Source organism: Dermacentor silvarum, chromosome 9 (genome assembly GCF_013339745.2).
Source record: "Dermacentor silvarum isolate Dsil-2018 chromosome 9, BIME_Dsil_1.4, whole genome shotgun sequence".
NCBI classification, from domain to species: domain Eukaryota; kingdom Metazoa; phylum Arthropoda; class Arachnida; order Ixodida; family Ixodidae; genus Dermacentor; species Dermacentor silvarum.
The window spans coordinates 1733080-1749472 of record NC_051162.1 but is presented as its reverse complement, the minus strand read 5'-3'; positions in this window follow the sequence as shown (position 1 = coordinate 1749472).

Below are 16393 nucleotides of genomic sequence, written 5' to 3'. Positions count from 1 at the left end.
TCACGGCGACGGCGACGCCGACGGCAGAAATCTGCTCTTGAGTGTCCATATAATTGCTATCGCAATAAAAGAAACACGACGATTTCGACTTGAGCCTGCTGCGACAAGTAGCTAGTGCATGACTATTTCAAGAGGAGCGAAATCCCCACGGTATCAAAGCTTGCATCTCACGTAAACGAGGATAAAACACTGCCTTCACTTTAACCCGTAACAATACATCGCAAGCTTGTCGCACTCTGGGCACCATGAACCAGGTGCGAAGTTCAGTTAAGGTGTCACTGACACCACCTTGAAGCACAGTTGTGTGCGCTTGCAAAATGACGAGGCGCTTGACCGGGTGGTTGCACGGCAGCAGCACGGGCGTCTTTTCGTTGTACGTGACATCGGCGTTCTGAAGGCGAGTTCTAGTCTTCATGACGCCCTTTTCGTCGATGAAGGGATGCTGGAGCGGTATTCTGTAAGAGTCCATTTAGTGGACTTTCCATTTTGGCTGACGCTGATTGACTGCTGCTTCACGAGCAGGAAGGAGACTTGCTGGCACCTTCCTGTTCGTGAAGCAGCAGCCAATGGTGACAGCCGAAGTTGACAGTCCACTAAATGGACTCTTACAGAATACCGCCCCAGGTCTCTAATAACTCCAACTCCAAAAACTCCAACTTCAAGTTGGGGTCTCTCTTTGAGGTATCTGTTTCTATTTGTTTAAACCAGATGTTCTCAGCTTCTTCAAGCTCAATAGCTGTTAGTGCTACTTCTCTATGCAACGTTGGCGATCGACAGTTGTCCACGAAGCGTTTTAGACATGCTATCACTCTTGCAATCCATAACGAAGAACTAAATCTTTCAGCACTAAAAAGTGGTTCTCTTATCACGCTCACCAGTACTGGAACGCTGGTTTTTTAACTCAGAAGCAAATTGTTCGTCTGCTGGTCCAGAATCTTGACTGTCAGATTTCAGTGGCCAACTATTTGCCGTACGTAAAAGCCAGTTAGGTCATTTGGAACACAGCTGGCTATTTCGCCGGTCTGTAAGCGAAAGCCCACGCGTCAACAGAACAGCCGGGTTTTGTGTTCCCGGACAGTGATGCCACTGGTAAGAACCTTTGCTTGGCGTTATCTCGGTAACTCTGTTATAAACGAATTGCCTCCACTTGGCTGCCGATCTTTGTATCCAACAAAGCGTTGCAGTTGAGTCCGTCAACAGGTGGTCTTCTATTTTCCAGCGCCTTGACTATAGAGCCTCCCGCAAGAACTTTATGACTCTATAAGCCAGAAAAATAAAGCTCTTATGTCTGTCAGTCTGTAGATGCCAGAGTCGCGGCTACCAATTATAAACATGGTAACGTGATCCGTTTCATTGGAGCTACTCTACACTTCGGAAACAGAAGCTGAAAATCGACATTACCGTATTGATCTTCAAGTCTCAGATAAGCTAAGGCACCATAAGCAATAAAACTGGCATCCGCAAGTAAGTGAAGCTGGGAGCTTGTAGGCTTGTCCAGTTATAACTTCAGCTCACACCTAGGAAGTGAAAACTCCTGAAAACATTTAAGCTCATCGGACCAAGTTTCCCATTCGTGTCTAAGTGGCTCAGGCATAACTTCTTCCCACGCTGTGCCGTGCTAACACAATCTTTGAACGAGGACTTTCATACTAACTAGTAACGACGAACGGTGATAGCCAACCTAATGGATCGAAAAACCATGGGGGCGGGGCGTCTGAAGGGCACATCTCTTGGTGTCGTCCTTTTTTTTTTTGAGAAGCTGAAACAGCGATTCCGTGTTTAGAATAAGCTTGTCAGCAACTGTGTCCCATAGCAAACCTAGAACCTTCGTAGAAGCCACTGCTGAGACAGAGCCCAATCCATCAGCGATGTGCCGTCTTAGCTCATCATCATTGGTGGACCATTTTTGCAGCTTCATTCCCGCTTTCCTCAGTATGCGATTCGCTTCTTTATAAGGACGGAAAGCTTCTTTTGAAGAAGGAACTCCTGTGACGAGATCGTGAACGTAGAAATTCTCAGCAAGTTGCGTTGCAGTTGATCTTGGCGCAGAATCGACGTGCTTGTAATGATACTGGAGTGTCGTTGCCAAGAGGAATGGACTTGCTGTAGTGCGAAATGGCACTCGTGTCATCCTATAGGAGGGTTTCACAGGGCGGCGCCCCCGAGATGGCGCCAGCGTCGAAACGACTGCTACGCCATGATTCAGATCGCCCGGCAACCGGACGAACGTATGCGCGGGGAAAGCTAGGTACGATAGCGCGGGAGTGCTTCAGTGAAAATGGTGAACTGTGCCATGTTTGGTTGCAACAACCACAGCAAAAAGAAGTCCGGAGATCAGAACGCATCCGATGTCGGCTTTTTCTGCATTCCAAAAGTCACCGTAAATCAAAGTAAGCAAACGAAAGAGGTCACAGAGCGACGAAGAGCGGAGTGGCTCCGGCGTATCAATCGGAAAGACCTGGAAAACTCTGCAACCCACTACCGCGTGTGCTGTATACACTTGATTTCCGGTAAGTTTTCGAGCAATGTCCATCGGTTGGCTTTTGCTTTAAGTTGCCGTGAAACGCGTAGTTTTCGCAGCACAGGGGCGTAGCCAGGGGGAGGGGGGGTGTTGGGGGGCTCAACTCCCCCCCCACCCCACATACTCACCCTTTGTTCTCGTCGCTTCGCGCTGACATAATTCATGAAACCAGTGCTACTATCACAATTTCATTCATGAGCGCTTCCGTTTGGGTTGGTAATTTACAGCGAATCATGTCTGCATATGGAAAAAACTGTCACGGTGTTTGTCAAGGCTTTGACACTCTGTGAAGTTTTGGGCGAGAATGTGGCGGCCGCATTTTGAAGCAACAAATGCTCAACAAATGAAGCAACAAATGTGGCAGCCGCATTTTAGATGATGGCGAAAACGCTCGAGGCCCGTTCACTTAGATTTAGGTGCACGTTAAAGACCCCAGGGGGTCGAAATCTCCGGTATACATTTCCGCCACTTCCCTTCAGGTGCCGGTTAGGCCGCGCTCGTGCAGGATCTTGTCTGCGCGAGAAACGTCTCTTGTTTGCGATTGCGCCCCTACGGAAGGCTGGTAATTACTGTTGTGTTGTTGAATCCCAAACCAGCAATACGGAAGGCTGGTAGTTGCTGTTTTGTTATGGAATCCCAAACCAGCAATTTACACACGAAGGGGTTGATGACAGCATAGTGAAATTCCACCTACTCGCAACAGAATGCACGAAACAGACAGCCGACAAGCATGAATTACTGCTGTGCGCAGTACAGCGTAAGTAAACTCTTGTTGCAGTAGCTGACAGTTCTCGTCGGAGCTCACGCGTCCTGAGAAATTGATTATGCGCACTATGCACTGAACAAGGCCGGAGTTCATTCCTGCATCACTAGTACACCAATCAATCGAGATTCTGTGAGGTACAAGGCCGCTTCCTGTTTGCACCGGCGTAAGTGAAGCAGAAATGAGTTGCACGCACTACTTAAAATGCGTACACATGCCGTATCTATGCTGTGCGGTGAAATATTCTGTACAATTCTGAATCTGTTGACGCAAAGGCAAATGACGGCTGCACGCTCGCACACAGCGGAAGACACAGCGGCCCATGCACTTGCCGCACGAAATGCAACCCTCTCGTATGAGGTAGCAGGGCGACGAAAGCTTCAAAAAAAAAAATCCTTACGCGTTTTTGCGCGTATTTAAGTTTTCTAACGCAAAGACGCAGCGAACAAGCTATTGCTATGGAAGTAGGTATAGCCTGGTCACACGTGCATTTTCACGCGTATAGCCATCTTTGACTTTTAAAACGCACTTCGCCCCGACGAGGACGACGCCATCTACGCTTAACGGAAATTAACAATTAATGATGTCTTCTCCGATCGGGCGGGTCGTCTCAATGATGCGTTTTCGAAGACTGGTTCATTCAGTGGCGCGATGAGAGACCGTTGCTCCAGACGCCCACTGTACCTGTCGTACTTACTGTATTTACTGAGCTTAATTTCTTCACAAGCACACGCACACGCGAGGGGGGGGGGGGGGGGGGGCGGTCCGATGTCTTTGATATACATGTATAGAGTCTGCGTAAACTACGGATATTTAGTATCGATGACGTGACGTAGAGGATTGCAGAAGGTTGCCCCCCCCCCCCCGAAAAAAATTTCTGGTTACGCCCCTGTCGCGGCATGTTAAACACCTGTGTTTACGCAGCTGGAGACGGGCGCGCGCTGCGTCGCGGGCTCCTGCATGCTCAAGAAACAGTCGGTTAAACGCATTAGCAGTAAAGTAAAAAAAGCTGCAGTGGTTTAGCTCGGCTATGCCAGGATATACGTAGCGTTAGCAAAGGTTCAGCTGATTATTCTTAGCTTTCCTGGTTGTCTAGATTGTCAAGGATTAGCTTGATTGTCATGCTTACTGCTGCTCCAATGACACACACGCGGTATACGTATTATGTGGCACATGTATATAGCCTTCTTCTGTTCATTCCTCCTACGCTCAACCGCTAATTGCCAGGCAACTACTTCGGGATCCGATGAGTCAAGCTTCTCCGTTCTTCTGCGCTGTTGAGCAGCATTTGCGCTCTCCTTCTCCATGGCTATACCACACTGCCAAACGCCAGTCAGAAGCGCAGCGGCTCCAGCGCAGTGTCAGACGGCAACTGCACAGCGAGCGCGCGCCGGCGCCAGTGCGTCTACCACGGCTACGACGTCACTCCTCTGGAATGCGCGGACCGGCGGTGGTGAGTCGCGCGCGGCAGCGGCGGAGTGCGCGAGAGGTGCCGGCTCCGGTGGCTCCGGTGCGCAAGCCGTATGACATCACTGATCCTTGCGCATGCGCAGCACGGCTCTTGATGTGCCGCGCGAAACGGGCTTGGCTAGGCCAGTGTAGCTAACGCTACAAAACTAAAAACTTGGACATTTCGATAAATCACTATCGCTTGTGTGACAAATACTTTATTTTCGTTAAGTTTACAGAACATATGCATGATTTGACGGAGGAGCGGCTTTGCTCTAGGTAGGTGCTGTGTAAAGCTGCGGCGTGTTACCGACTGTTTACGCATCGGTAGACGAGCGCGGGCTACGTCGCTGGTTTGTTGAGAAAGCAGTCCGCTAAGCATATTAGCAGTGGCATCGCTGCTGGTTGCGTTTCCCAGGACGCCCTTCGTACGCAATGGGCGAAAGTGATCCGGAGTTCCGGACTAGGGGTCGTCTCTGCATCTTGGACACGGAAAGCCAAGGAGCAGCGACAGTTCCGTATCCCGGTATGATCGCTAGCGGAATTTAGTTTCGAATCTACGTAGAAATGGTGCAGCCTTATTTCTTGATACTTGTTCATTTACACGTTACTTACTAAATTCTACTCTTCACAGACGCACCTAGCATCTAAAAAGGCTGCAAAAAAAGTACAAGGCGCTCCAGCCACTGCAACCCTGCTTAGATGATGACAGCGCACTTCCCGTGCCACTGCAATGCGAAGACGATAATGCAGAAGTTGAAGAGCCTGAGATAACCATCCAGGAAGAATGCAGCGGTACTGGTATGTGTTACGCGATTTCATTCACATGATAAACCTAAACCCAAGCAGTGCTATGTGTTGAAAACTACGTCTTGTCTGGTATTTACATCTTTTCAGAGAAGAGAGACTTTGGGCAAAACACAGAGCTAACAATGCTTCAAATTCAGCTGCTTGAGGATGAAAATAACCGTCTCCTGTCGGAGTTGGTTGAAACCAAAAGCAAGCTTGGCACTTACATGCTGACTGAAGACTGCCTCAAAGAGAAACCAGACATGCTGCAGTTTTACAGTGGGTTGCCAAGCTTTGACCTGTTGTGGGCATTTTTCCTGGTTTTAGAAGGAAGTGTATCTCACAAAAGCCAGAACTGCTTCACAAAGTTCCAGGAAATGCTTGTCTTCCTCATTCGTCTCCGCCTCAACGTGCCATTGCAAGATTAGGCTTACAGGTGCTTAATTTTTGCATTACTCTGGACTTTGTTTTCATTCTGTTAACTGTACATATTGCTTACAGGTTCCATGTGTCCCGGGCCACAATCTCGCGAGTGATCAACAAGTGGCTAGACGTCGCTTTCGTTCGTCTTGAACGAGCACTAGTATGACCAAAACTTGAGGTCTTGCGTAAAACAATGCCAATGGTATTTAGGAAATCATTTGAGACAGACGTACTCGACTGCTTTGAGATATTTATAGAACGACCTTCATCAATGCTGTCTCGATCACAGACATGGTCTACCTATAAAAACCACAATACAGTTAAATATCTCATTGGCATTGCCCCTCAAGGAAATATAACCTTCATATCACGTGGCTGGTGTGGCTGTACTAGTGACAAGGCTATAACTGAAGGCTGCGAAGTGCTTGACAATCTTCTACCTGGCGACATGGTTCGAGCGGACAGGGGCTTCACAATATCGGACTCCGTGGGAATACGTTCCGCTAGGTTGGTGATGCCTGCATTCACAAAAGGCAAGCCACAACTTTCGGCTTTCCAGGTAGAGAAAACACGCAAGGTCGCTAATGTGCGCATACATGTGGAAAGGGTGATCGGTTTGCTACAGAACAAATTTCGCATACTAAAGCACACACTACCCGTCGAAGTGCTCACTGCAGATGAAGATGGCCCAATAGTGCTCGACAAAATAACATTCGTGTGTGCAGCGCTAGCTAACATCTGCGATTCCCTGGTTCCTTTTGCCTAGCTGTGTAAAGTATTTTAAAACGACTGGATTGAGAAGAGTAGGAGTCAAGATTAACGGGAAATATTTCAGTAGCTTACGGTTCGAAGGCAACATCGTGCTCCTCAGCAATGTTTATATCTACACTTTTTTTAACTAACATTACCGGCATGGTTTTGTATTACTATTCTGTAGTAAATATCCTTTTTTTTCTGTGTACTTCACTGTGCTACTTCATATTGTTTTCGTTACTACATTCCGGGAGGTCCCTTTAACTGCTTGAGCTCTGTCACCCTCTTCTGTGTATATTTTGTGCACTGACCATTGAAGGGCGAGCTATTGCGAAGACTGATACAATCTAAAACTTCAGTCTTCATTTGCAATCACCACAGTCACCACAATCACCACAGTCTTCATTTTGCAACAATGCAATTCAAGACAGTGTAACCATGTGCAAGCGTTATTAGTGTCAACACTCTCTCCCTTGCAAATAACAGGACTAGACAATGAAAATTACACCTCACAGTCAGCTGTTTGCATTCAGCGCAGTACTACTTCTTTGATCAACGTGCCCTCTGCAAGTTCACACACACTCAAAATGAAACCACTTGAACGAACTACTGTCACACCTTATCATTTTGCTAGACTGACTTTTGGCACACACAATACAGGACATCACTAATTAGGTTCACAACTATGCAATGAAAATTACACCTTACTCATACGCTTCTTGCATTCAGCACAATACCACTTCTTTGCTCGAGGTGCCCTTTGCAAGTTCACACAGCCGAAATGAAACCACTTGAACTTGCACGAGTCACTGTCGCACCTTATCATTTTGCCAGACTCCGGCTTTCGGGACACACAATACAGGACATCAGTAGGTGATTCAGAGTCCTGAGCCTCCTCTTCTGATGTGTCACAGCTGCCTCTGTTGGTCCAATGACTGAAGCAGAGTTCAGGGAGCACAACACACTCAAAGTAAAGCTGACATCTTTGCACCATTTATTTGCACAGGCTAGAATCTTTGTAGACTCTCAGCGTGACAAAATATTTCGTTGTCCACACAACGACATCACAATACGTCTTCTTGCACACAAGCATTTGCAGCTGTACCTGGTAATAGTAGGCATGATCTGTCCGAAGCCTCAGCTTTCCTCCCTGCAAAACCATGCAAGCTGATTGAGTCATTGCCGGCTACCCGACGGTTTTATGGGCACTTGATCTCAAGCACCCCATCCCCACAGCAGGTTCAACTGATAAGGCCGTCACGTGTAGCAGCCAAGAATGGCTGCTCTTGGGATATCTGCAGACCCGAAACGACGCACTTTAAGTTCACGTGAATACTGGTCGAGGAACTTGTGTATGCTTTTCTTGCTACGTCTTCACGGTCCCTACCCTATGCAGTCTGCGGGGACCAGGGGCCGTATTCTGTAACGCTTCGGTTTTCGAAGGATTCGGTTTGCGTGCAGCGATTGGTCGCCGCCTGGGTGACGCCATCGCCTCAGGGCGCGACGCATTTTTTGCTGACGTCACGCACATGTCAATCACGCGGAAACCGAATTTGTCCTCTGCTACAAAGCGAAGCCGCGTGCGCTGCTTCGGTCTGATCCGAAGCGCGGTGTGCCGTGTGCAGAGCCTGTGCGTGCCGTGTGCACGGGCGAGATCGCGGCACTCGGAGCAAAATGACGGCGTGTGCGGTGCCTGTGGCGCCTGTTATCGTGCTTTTAGCGAGCCTCCGTGATAGACAGCGACAACCTCGACGTCGACAAGACGCCTTTGAGATGACAGATGAGGGATTCAGGCGACAATTCAGATTCTCAAAAGAGACAGCGCTCCGACTGTGCGAGGAACTTGAGTGTGTATTTTGGCCGCAGCGCGAAGTTGGCGTACGACGTCCCACCTAGCGGCATAAATTGGTCAACCGAAGTAAACAAAATTCGTTAAGTCACTCACCGCCAATACAACTCACACGCGTTTCATGATGAAAAACGTAAACCTCACCGATACCATGAACAAATTATTTTTATTTACCAAGAAGCGCTCGTAAATTGCTATATTCTTACTCGGTTTGTGACGTTCACTGCCACAAAAAGAAACCTTCGCGCCGATTGGTCTCTGTCCTTTCACTTGTTTTCATTACATCAACGAACCGCCCCAATGTGACGCCACCGCCAAACCGAATCCTTCGAAAACCGAAGCGTTACAGAATACGGCCCCAGAACTGTGTGTCTTGAGGGTAGGAAATCTTCTTCAGCAGCGAGAGAGAAGGGCTGATTATGGAAGTCGTACATACTGCTTTGGCATTTGATGCTGTGATGCGGCCTGCTCGAAATGCGAACCACTTGGTGGACTTCGCTTGCTCTTTTGTCTCTGCTTCAACCAAGGTAGCAACCTGCAATCAGAATAACATGCATGCATAGTTTGATAAATAATCCTAACTGTATTACAAGAGGCCCACGTTCTGAACACAAATAAGTCCAGTAACCATACCTGTGGCTCAATGGTAAGGGTCCTCATTACTCCTGTGCAGTGCTCTCTCAGAGCGGCATCGGTTCCTGGAGCTTCGTCTTTGTGCAAGTTTGTCAAGATGGCCTGCGGGAATTTCCCGGCAACTGGAACAAAATCTTGTGCATATGATTCGTGTACAGACAAGAGAACTGGTCGGTTCCTGCTCCCATGACAGGCCGACAAAAACGATGACCACTCTTCGTCTGTGGTTCTTTCAACGGTCTTGCCCTGCCGTCTGTAAACACGGATTGCTTCTCCTGCATCCATGGGAACTTTCTTGGCGCGTGCTGAAGCAAAATCCACATCAGAGCACCACTTGCCTTCAAGGTGCCGCACATAGGGTGGCAGCCAGGCATTCTCTTCATCGGTGCATGCTTTGCCATCTCTCATTCTCACCACAACCTCTATATAAAACAATAGGGCTGCAGTGTGTGAACAAGCCTCCCCGAGGCCCGCCTTGTAAGTGCAGTGATCTCGCCGTCTTCTTTCGATTCAAGATCTCGCTGTCTTCTTTCGCTAAGAGCCAAGGCTCCAATGGCTTGTCACAAATGCCTGCAAGTGTCATACCTACAAAAAGTAGAGCAATCTTGTTAGTGTCCGCTTTGTCATGCAAATGACACAAAAGTAGAAAAAACGAAACAGCACTGCAAACGGATAATTTATTTATTATTTATTTATTTATTTACAGTACCCTCAGGGCCCAGAAGGGCGTTACAGAGGGGGTGGGTACAATAAACGATAACAAAACAACATGGTCAAACAATTAGTAGTATTTAGAGTGATAAACTCAAAATATGATCAGTTATTGCAATCTTGAAAGATGATGCCTCCTCGATGCAGGCGATGGATGGGGGAAGGCGGTTCCACTCGGCACTGGTTTTTGGCAGAAATGAATCGGAGAAAACATTTGTGCGACAAAAAGGAATGAACACTTTAAGCCGATGATCAAGACGCGACGACATGTACGAAGGTTCTGAAATAAATTCTTGTTTATGTGAGTTATTTTGATAAAAGATTTTTTGAAAAAGGCAGAGGCGGGAAATCTTTTGTCGAAGCTGCAAATTAACAAGGCCAAGGTTTGACTTCATTAAAGAAACGCTAGCTGTGCGAGAATAGTTTGATAGGATGCAACGTGCTGACCTGTTCTGAACTGACTCAATTGTGTCTGCTAATGTTTTTTGACCAGGGTCCCAGACTGATGACGCATACTCTAGCTTCGGTCTAAAGTGTTTTGTAGAGCAGTAACTTCAAATGGGGTGGGGCTCTAGAAAAATTCCTGCGAACGTAGCCAAGAGATCTGTTTGCATTGTTAGTGATGTGTTCAATGTGCGCATGCCACGAAAGGTTACTGTTTAGCTGAATTCCAAGATATTTATAGGAAGTCACGTGCTCAAGCTTGATTTCATTGATAATATAGCCGAAAGGAGTGGGTGAGTTTGACCGACGCGAGAAAGACATAATTTTGCATTTAGTCGGATTTAAGAACATTAGCCATTGTGAGCACCACCTTGAAATGTTATCTAGATCTGACTGAAGCATAAAGTTATCATGCTGATTAGTTATTTCACGGCATAGAACGCAATCGTCGGCAAAAAGATTAATAGAACTGTTAATTACGGCAGGCAAGTCGTTTATATAAATTAGGAATAGTAATGGTCCCAAGCAAGAGCCTTGAGGAACACCTGACTTCACGGCGCAGTGCGGGGATGCAGAATCGTTAGCTGTTATAAATTGGCTACGGTTGTTTAGAAAACATTCTATTCATTTCAGAATATTAGGATCAATATTAAGAGTACTAAGTTTAAGAAGCAATAAGCGATGAGACACCTTGTCAAACGCTTTCGCAAAATCTAGAAAGATACAATCAATGATCTGGCCTTTGTCTAAAGAGGAAGAAATGTTGTGTATAAACGACATTAGTTGCGTTTCGCAGGATTAGTTTTTGCGAAACCCATGCTGAGATGAAGTGAAGAAAGAGTTGGACTCCAGAAATGCGACAAGATTGGAAAATATTACGTGTTCAAGGATTTTGCAAGGGACGCTGGTAAGTGAAATGGGTATGTAATTGAGAGGGGAATGCGGGTTACCTGATTTCAACAGAGGGACCACCTTCCCCACCTTCCAGTCTGCGGGCAAAGTTGAGCACTCAATAGATTGGGTGAAAAGGTACATCAAAAATATGGAGGAGTAGACAGCAGTATTCTTCAAAAATTTTCGAATTAATTTCGTCGGCACCACAGGAAGACGATAGTTTTAAATCTTGAATTAACTTCAATATCCCCGCAAAATCGACAACAAGTGGATCCATGGGAAAGAAATCTTCTTTGCGCATGTGTGGCTCTGTATCAATACAGCAAACAGAAAATGATTTCGCTTAAGTATCATTTAGGACATTGCAACATTCTGCATTGCTCATGGTGTTACCATCGTTATCTGTAAGAGATATGGTATTTTTCATTTTTATTTGAATAGTACTCCAAAATTTTGATGGATTTGTAGAAAGAAGTGAGGGAAGATGGGTATTAAAAAAACATCCTTCGCTTCTTTTAACGCGGTACGATAAGCATGCAGCGCATTAGAATAATCATTCCAACGAGTAGATGTTCGACTGCGTTTTGCAAGACGGAAAAGCCGTTTTTTCTTGTTTGACAGTCTTTTTAATGTCGTGGAAAACCAAGGAGAGCGTTTATTTCCGGAAGGTCTGCGCAGTGGCACGTATTTAGCGACAAGTGACGTGGCTTTGTTTTTAAACAAGTTCCAATTTTCTTCCACGGTACGGCTGAAAAATTCTCGTATACAGTCGTAGATGAATACGGCAAACTCATTATTAATTGCAGTGTAATCACCACTCACATAATCTCTGATAAATTTTGCATTGTTCTTCTCACATCTAACGGGGCCTGTTACAAAAAAATGTAAAAAACAGTGATCGCTTAGTCTGGGGAAACAAGTTAAAGAATGTACTAAGTTTGGGTCAGTGACAAGGATCAAGTCTAGAGTGTTAGATGAAGTAGTGCCAGCTCTAGTAGGCCCAGAAACAAGTTGCGTAAGATTAAAATTTAGGCACAAGTTAAGGAAAGATTGACTTTCGGCGGATGTGCCGACAACGAAAGGCGATAGCGAAGTCCACCTTATTTTAGGGAAATTAAAATCACCTAAAAGGAATAACGGTGACTGTGGAAATTCTGAGACGAGAAAATTCAGGATGTCATGCAGTTCATCGCAAAAAGTAGATGGTGCACTTGGCGACCGATAACACGCACAAAGCAATATGTTTTGACGGTTTATAACAATACGAACACAAACCACTTCTAAAGACGACAAAAGTGAAATCCTATAAGACACTATATTGTCGGCGACGGCAATTAATACACCACCACCTGATTTTAGGTCGCGGTCATGACGGTGAACAACGTAATTCTTGTCACAGTGGAACAGCTCTTCGCTAAGAATTGCTTCGCTAAACATAATGGGCTCAACCACGATCTAATTTGCGCATGTAATAAGTCACAGGTCCCGCGATGCCATTTATTTATTTATTTATTTATTTATTTATTTATTTATTTATTTATTTATTTATTTATTTATTTATTTATTTATTTATTTATTTATTTATTTATTTATTTATTTATTTATTTATTTATTTATTTATTTATTTATTTATTTATTTATTTATTTATTTATTTATTTATTTATTTATTTATTTATTTATTTATTTATTTATTTATTTATTTATTTATTTATTTATTTATTTATTTATTTATTTATTTATTTATTTATTTATTTATTTATTTATTTATTTATTCATTTATTTATTTATTTATTTATTTATTTATTTATTTATTTATTTATTTATTTATTTATTTATTCAATACCCACAGCACCTTTACAGGCATTACAGTGGGGGGAAATACTCCAGTACGGCGGCATCCAGGTGCTGTGGCAGTGGCGGGATACGTGACCAACTCGGTGGCAGCGGAAGCAGATCGGTTTGTCGTTGGGGGTACGCCATTCAGCATGATTGCGTGGTCGGGGAGCGAAATACTGGTCGTTGAAGGATGTGGCCATGTGAATGGATGCCGAATCAGGTCGGGAGACAGAGCTGGCGGTAGGGATGCCAAGGTTGGCAATTTCTTGCCGCACAACTGCTTGTATGACGGAAATAGTAGGGGCCGCTGGGTCAAAGGTACCGTCGAGGGGTCGTGGATGAAGGGGGGCCGGACTCGCCGCTTCAATCTCACGGCGAACGATACGAGTGACGTTCTCTTGAAATGGTCGTGTGGCAGGAAGAGCGGAGCAAGAGGACGTGGCAGGGGTGTTTGGGAGCCGGGAAAACTGTGGGACGACGCGGCGGCTTTTGGCTACCTCGAAGCGGCGGCATTCTTTGACGATGGCGTCGACAGTAGAGACGTCGTTATAGACGAGCAAGTTGAAGGCGTCGTCCGCGATGCCTTTTAGGTTATTCCCCACCTTGTCAACCTCTGTCATGTGCTCGTCGACTTTGCGGCAAATCGCGAGCACTTCCTCTATGTGGGCGACATACGATTCTGTCGACGACTGGACACGGGTAGCAAGCTCTTTCGCGCAGCCTGTTGGCGACCTGATGGGTTGCCAAATAGGTCGCGAAGCCTCTCTTTGAAAGTGTACCAGCTGGATAGCTCAACCTCATGGATACGAAACCAGACACGCGGTGTCCCGTCCAGATAAAATAGCACATTGGCAAGCTTGATGGTAGGGTCCCAGTGGTGGCTTCGGCTAACACGCTCATACATGCTGAGCCAGTCGTCGACGTCAACGCCATTTTGGGCGGAGAATGTCCCAGGATCTTGTTAGGACCTTGTTAAGCAGGACTTATTACCACCCATCTGTTAATTCTCTCAGCAACTGCGCCTCTGCGCAACAGCCACGACTCTCCGGCAGCACAATCATTCGGAATAACAGTCCTCACTTGCATGCAGTCACTCACCTTTGATACTTAAATAGTGCTGTTATGCGTTACATTCGAACGGAAAGGACTATTCGGCGTCGTACACACACACACACACACACACACACACACACACACACACACACACACACACACACACACACATATATATATATATATATATATATATATATATATATATATATATAAGATGGTTTTGCCTGCTATGAATATTATTTCTGCGAATGCGAGTTTTATTTGCAGTATTCACTAGTAAGTGTGTTTGTTACTGCAAACACGTGCGCTTATTCACCCGGTCGGGAGTTCTCACTTTTTCAATTATTGCATTTAGAAGATTTGTTATTTTTTCCCTAATTAAGGCATCCGATGGAGTAGAAGTGTTTGGTTTCGTTACTAGAGTGAAGCATTCATCACAGGAAATGGTTTCGTGGATTTTTCGTGCGATATATCCACCAACCATTGCTAGTGCAGCAACATCTGGTGTTGGGAGCAACGTCTTCCCCCTGTCGAGATGCTCCTCGAGGGTCGTGGTACGCTTCCTGAGGGCTGCATCGCTTCGTTCGGTTTGCTTTCGAGGCTGCAAATATGATGGAGACTCTTGGAAGACGCTGGGCACAACGCCTTTCTTCAGTCTTCGCGTCGTGCACCCTTCTTTAAAAAGTCGGACGGGACGAATTAAGTGTCGGCTACAAACAGTGGAATAACAAGATGTGCTATTTGGGGTCAGACTCCAGTTGTCTCTCGAGATTACCTTAAGCCACTTTTCGCGAAGTTCTTGGTCACTGGGAATTTCGTGGAATGATACTCCGGTTTCTTTCCGGCCGCTCCATGATTTGCAGTGCGGTATGCAGCAGTACGGCATTGTGCAGCATTCGGGGCGCAACCAAACTTCTTAGCTTGGACAGCCGCCTTTTCTCTTTATCGGTAGTGCTGCACACAACAAAAATACCACTTTTAGGCATGTTGCCTTGAAACAAGCGAATTTTCTTTACGATGTAACACATTTAACAGAGAACTTACCCGAGTCGACCAAAAGTTGGAAGAAAGCGCACACAGGCACGGCTGTCTCAGTGAGTGCTGCAGTTAGCAAAGCACTTTGGCGACACGCACCACACTAGAAAGAACATCAACTGGCAAGCAGAGTTTTAGAACAAGCACGGTAAACTAATTTTGAACGCGGCGGGAAAACCGCAGCGTAGCGGTGTGCACCTGCTGTTGCAGCGAACGCCGAGTGAGCTATTATGGGACGCGAGCGCCCCTAGGGGAACGCCGAGGCGTTCAGGGGACGGCGATGAGGGACCGACCGCGCAGGCACAAAAGTTATAGAGGAGGCTATGCTTTAGAAGACAGCGGCATTTGCCCCTCAAAGGCGGATGGACACGAGCCGGCACCAATAGGCGCGCACTTCAGGTGACGTCATGAGCCGGACGGCCGGTGTCCCCGCCGACGGAGAACATGCCTAACATGGCCGCCCTCGCTTCGAACTGGGCCGAGTCGCGTCAGCTCTGTGCGTCTCCCTTCGTCAGAGTGAATTCGAATTGTTTGTGGTGGTCTGTCATGCCGGAAATATTATTGTGAGCTTACGATGCACAATTTGTGCCGCGTGCGTTTGTTCTGAGCCGTGAGCCGGCGAAGAAAGATTGCAGCGAACATCGGTGGCGCTGCGTTGCGCTTCGTGTGGAAACAAGATCCCGCGGCGGCATACGGCTGCAAACAAACATCGTACGTGTTTGTTCCGTGGTGTTTTGTTTTGCTCCTAAGTGAAGTTACGACGAGGAGAGTTCGCCAAAGTCTTGTACCTACTGTGAGCGGCGGGTGTGTTTGTGTACTGTGCCCCTGCGTTTCTCGTCGGACGTGGTGCAGTGATGGAGCAAAACCATTATCAGGATAAATGAGAAAAGCGTGCGCGGATGAAACCAACCTGCGAGTTTCTCAACAGAAAAGATTTGTGAAAGCAACCTCCAACGCAAAGATTCGTTGCTGTCAGCTCAGCGTGCAAACGACCGATCGTTGGCAGCAGTGTGATAAGATAGCCGAGCGTCTAGCGGCGTCGTTCGAGTGTTGTGTAGCACCGTCGATTGATTGCTTTCCACCAATGCTAACAATCAGTGACTAACACGCGCTGCTTGAGCGAATGTCATTGGATTGTTAACGGTCAGGCGTTTGGAAGCATGCAGTGTTTGTTTCCTCAATGTCAGCCTGAATGCTAATTTAAAATTATGACTGATACACTGGTGCCGTTGCAAG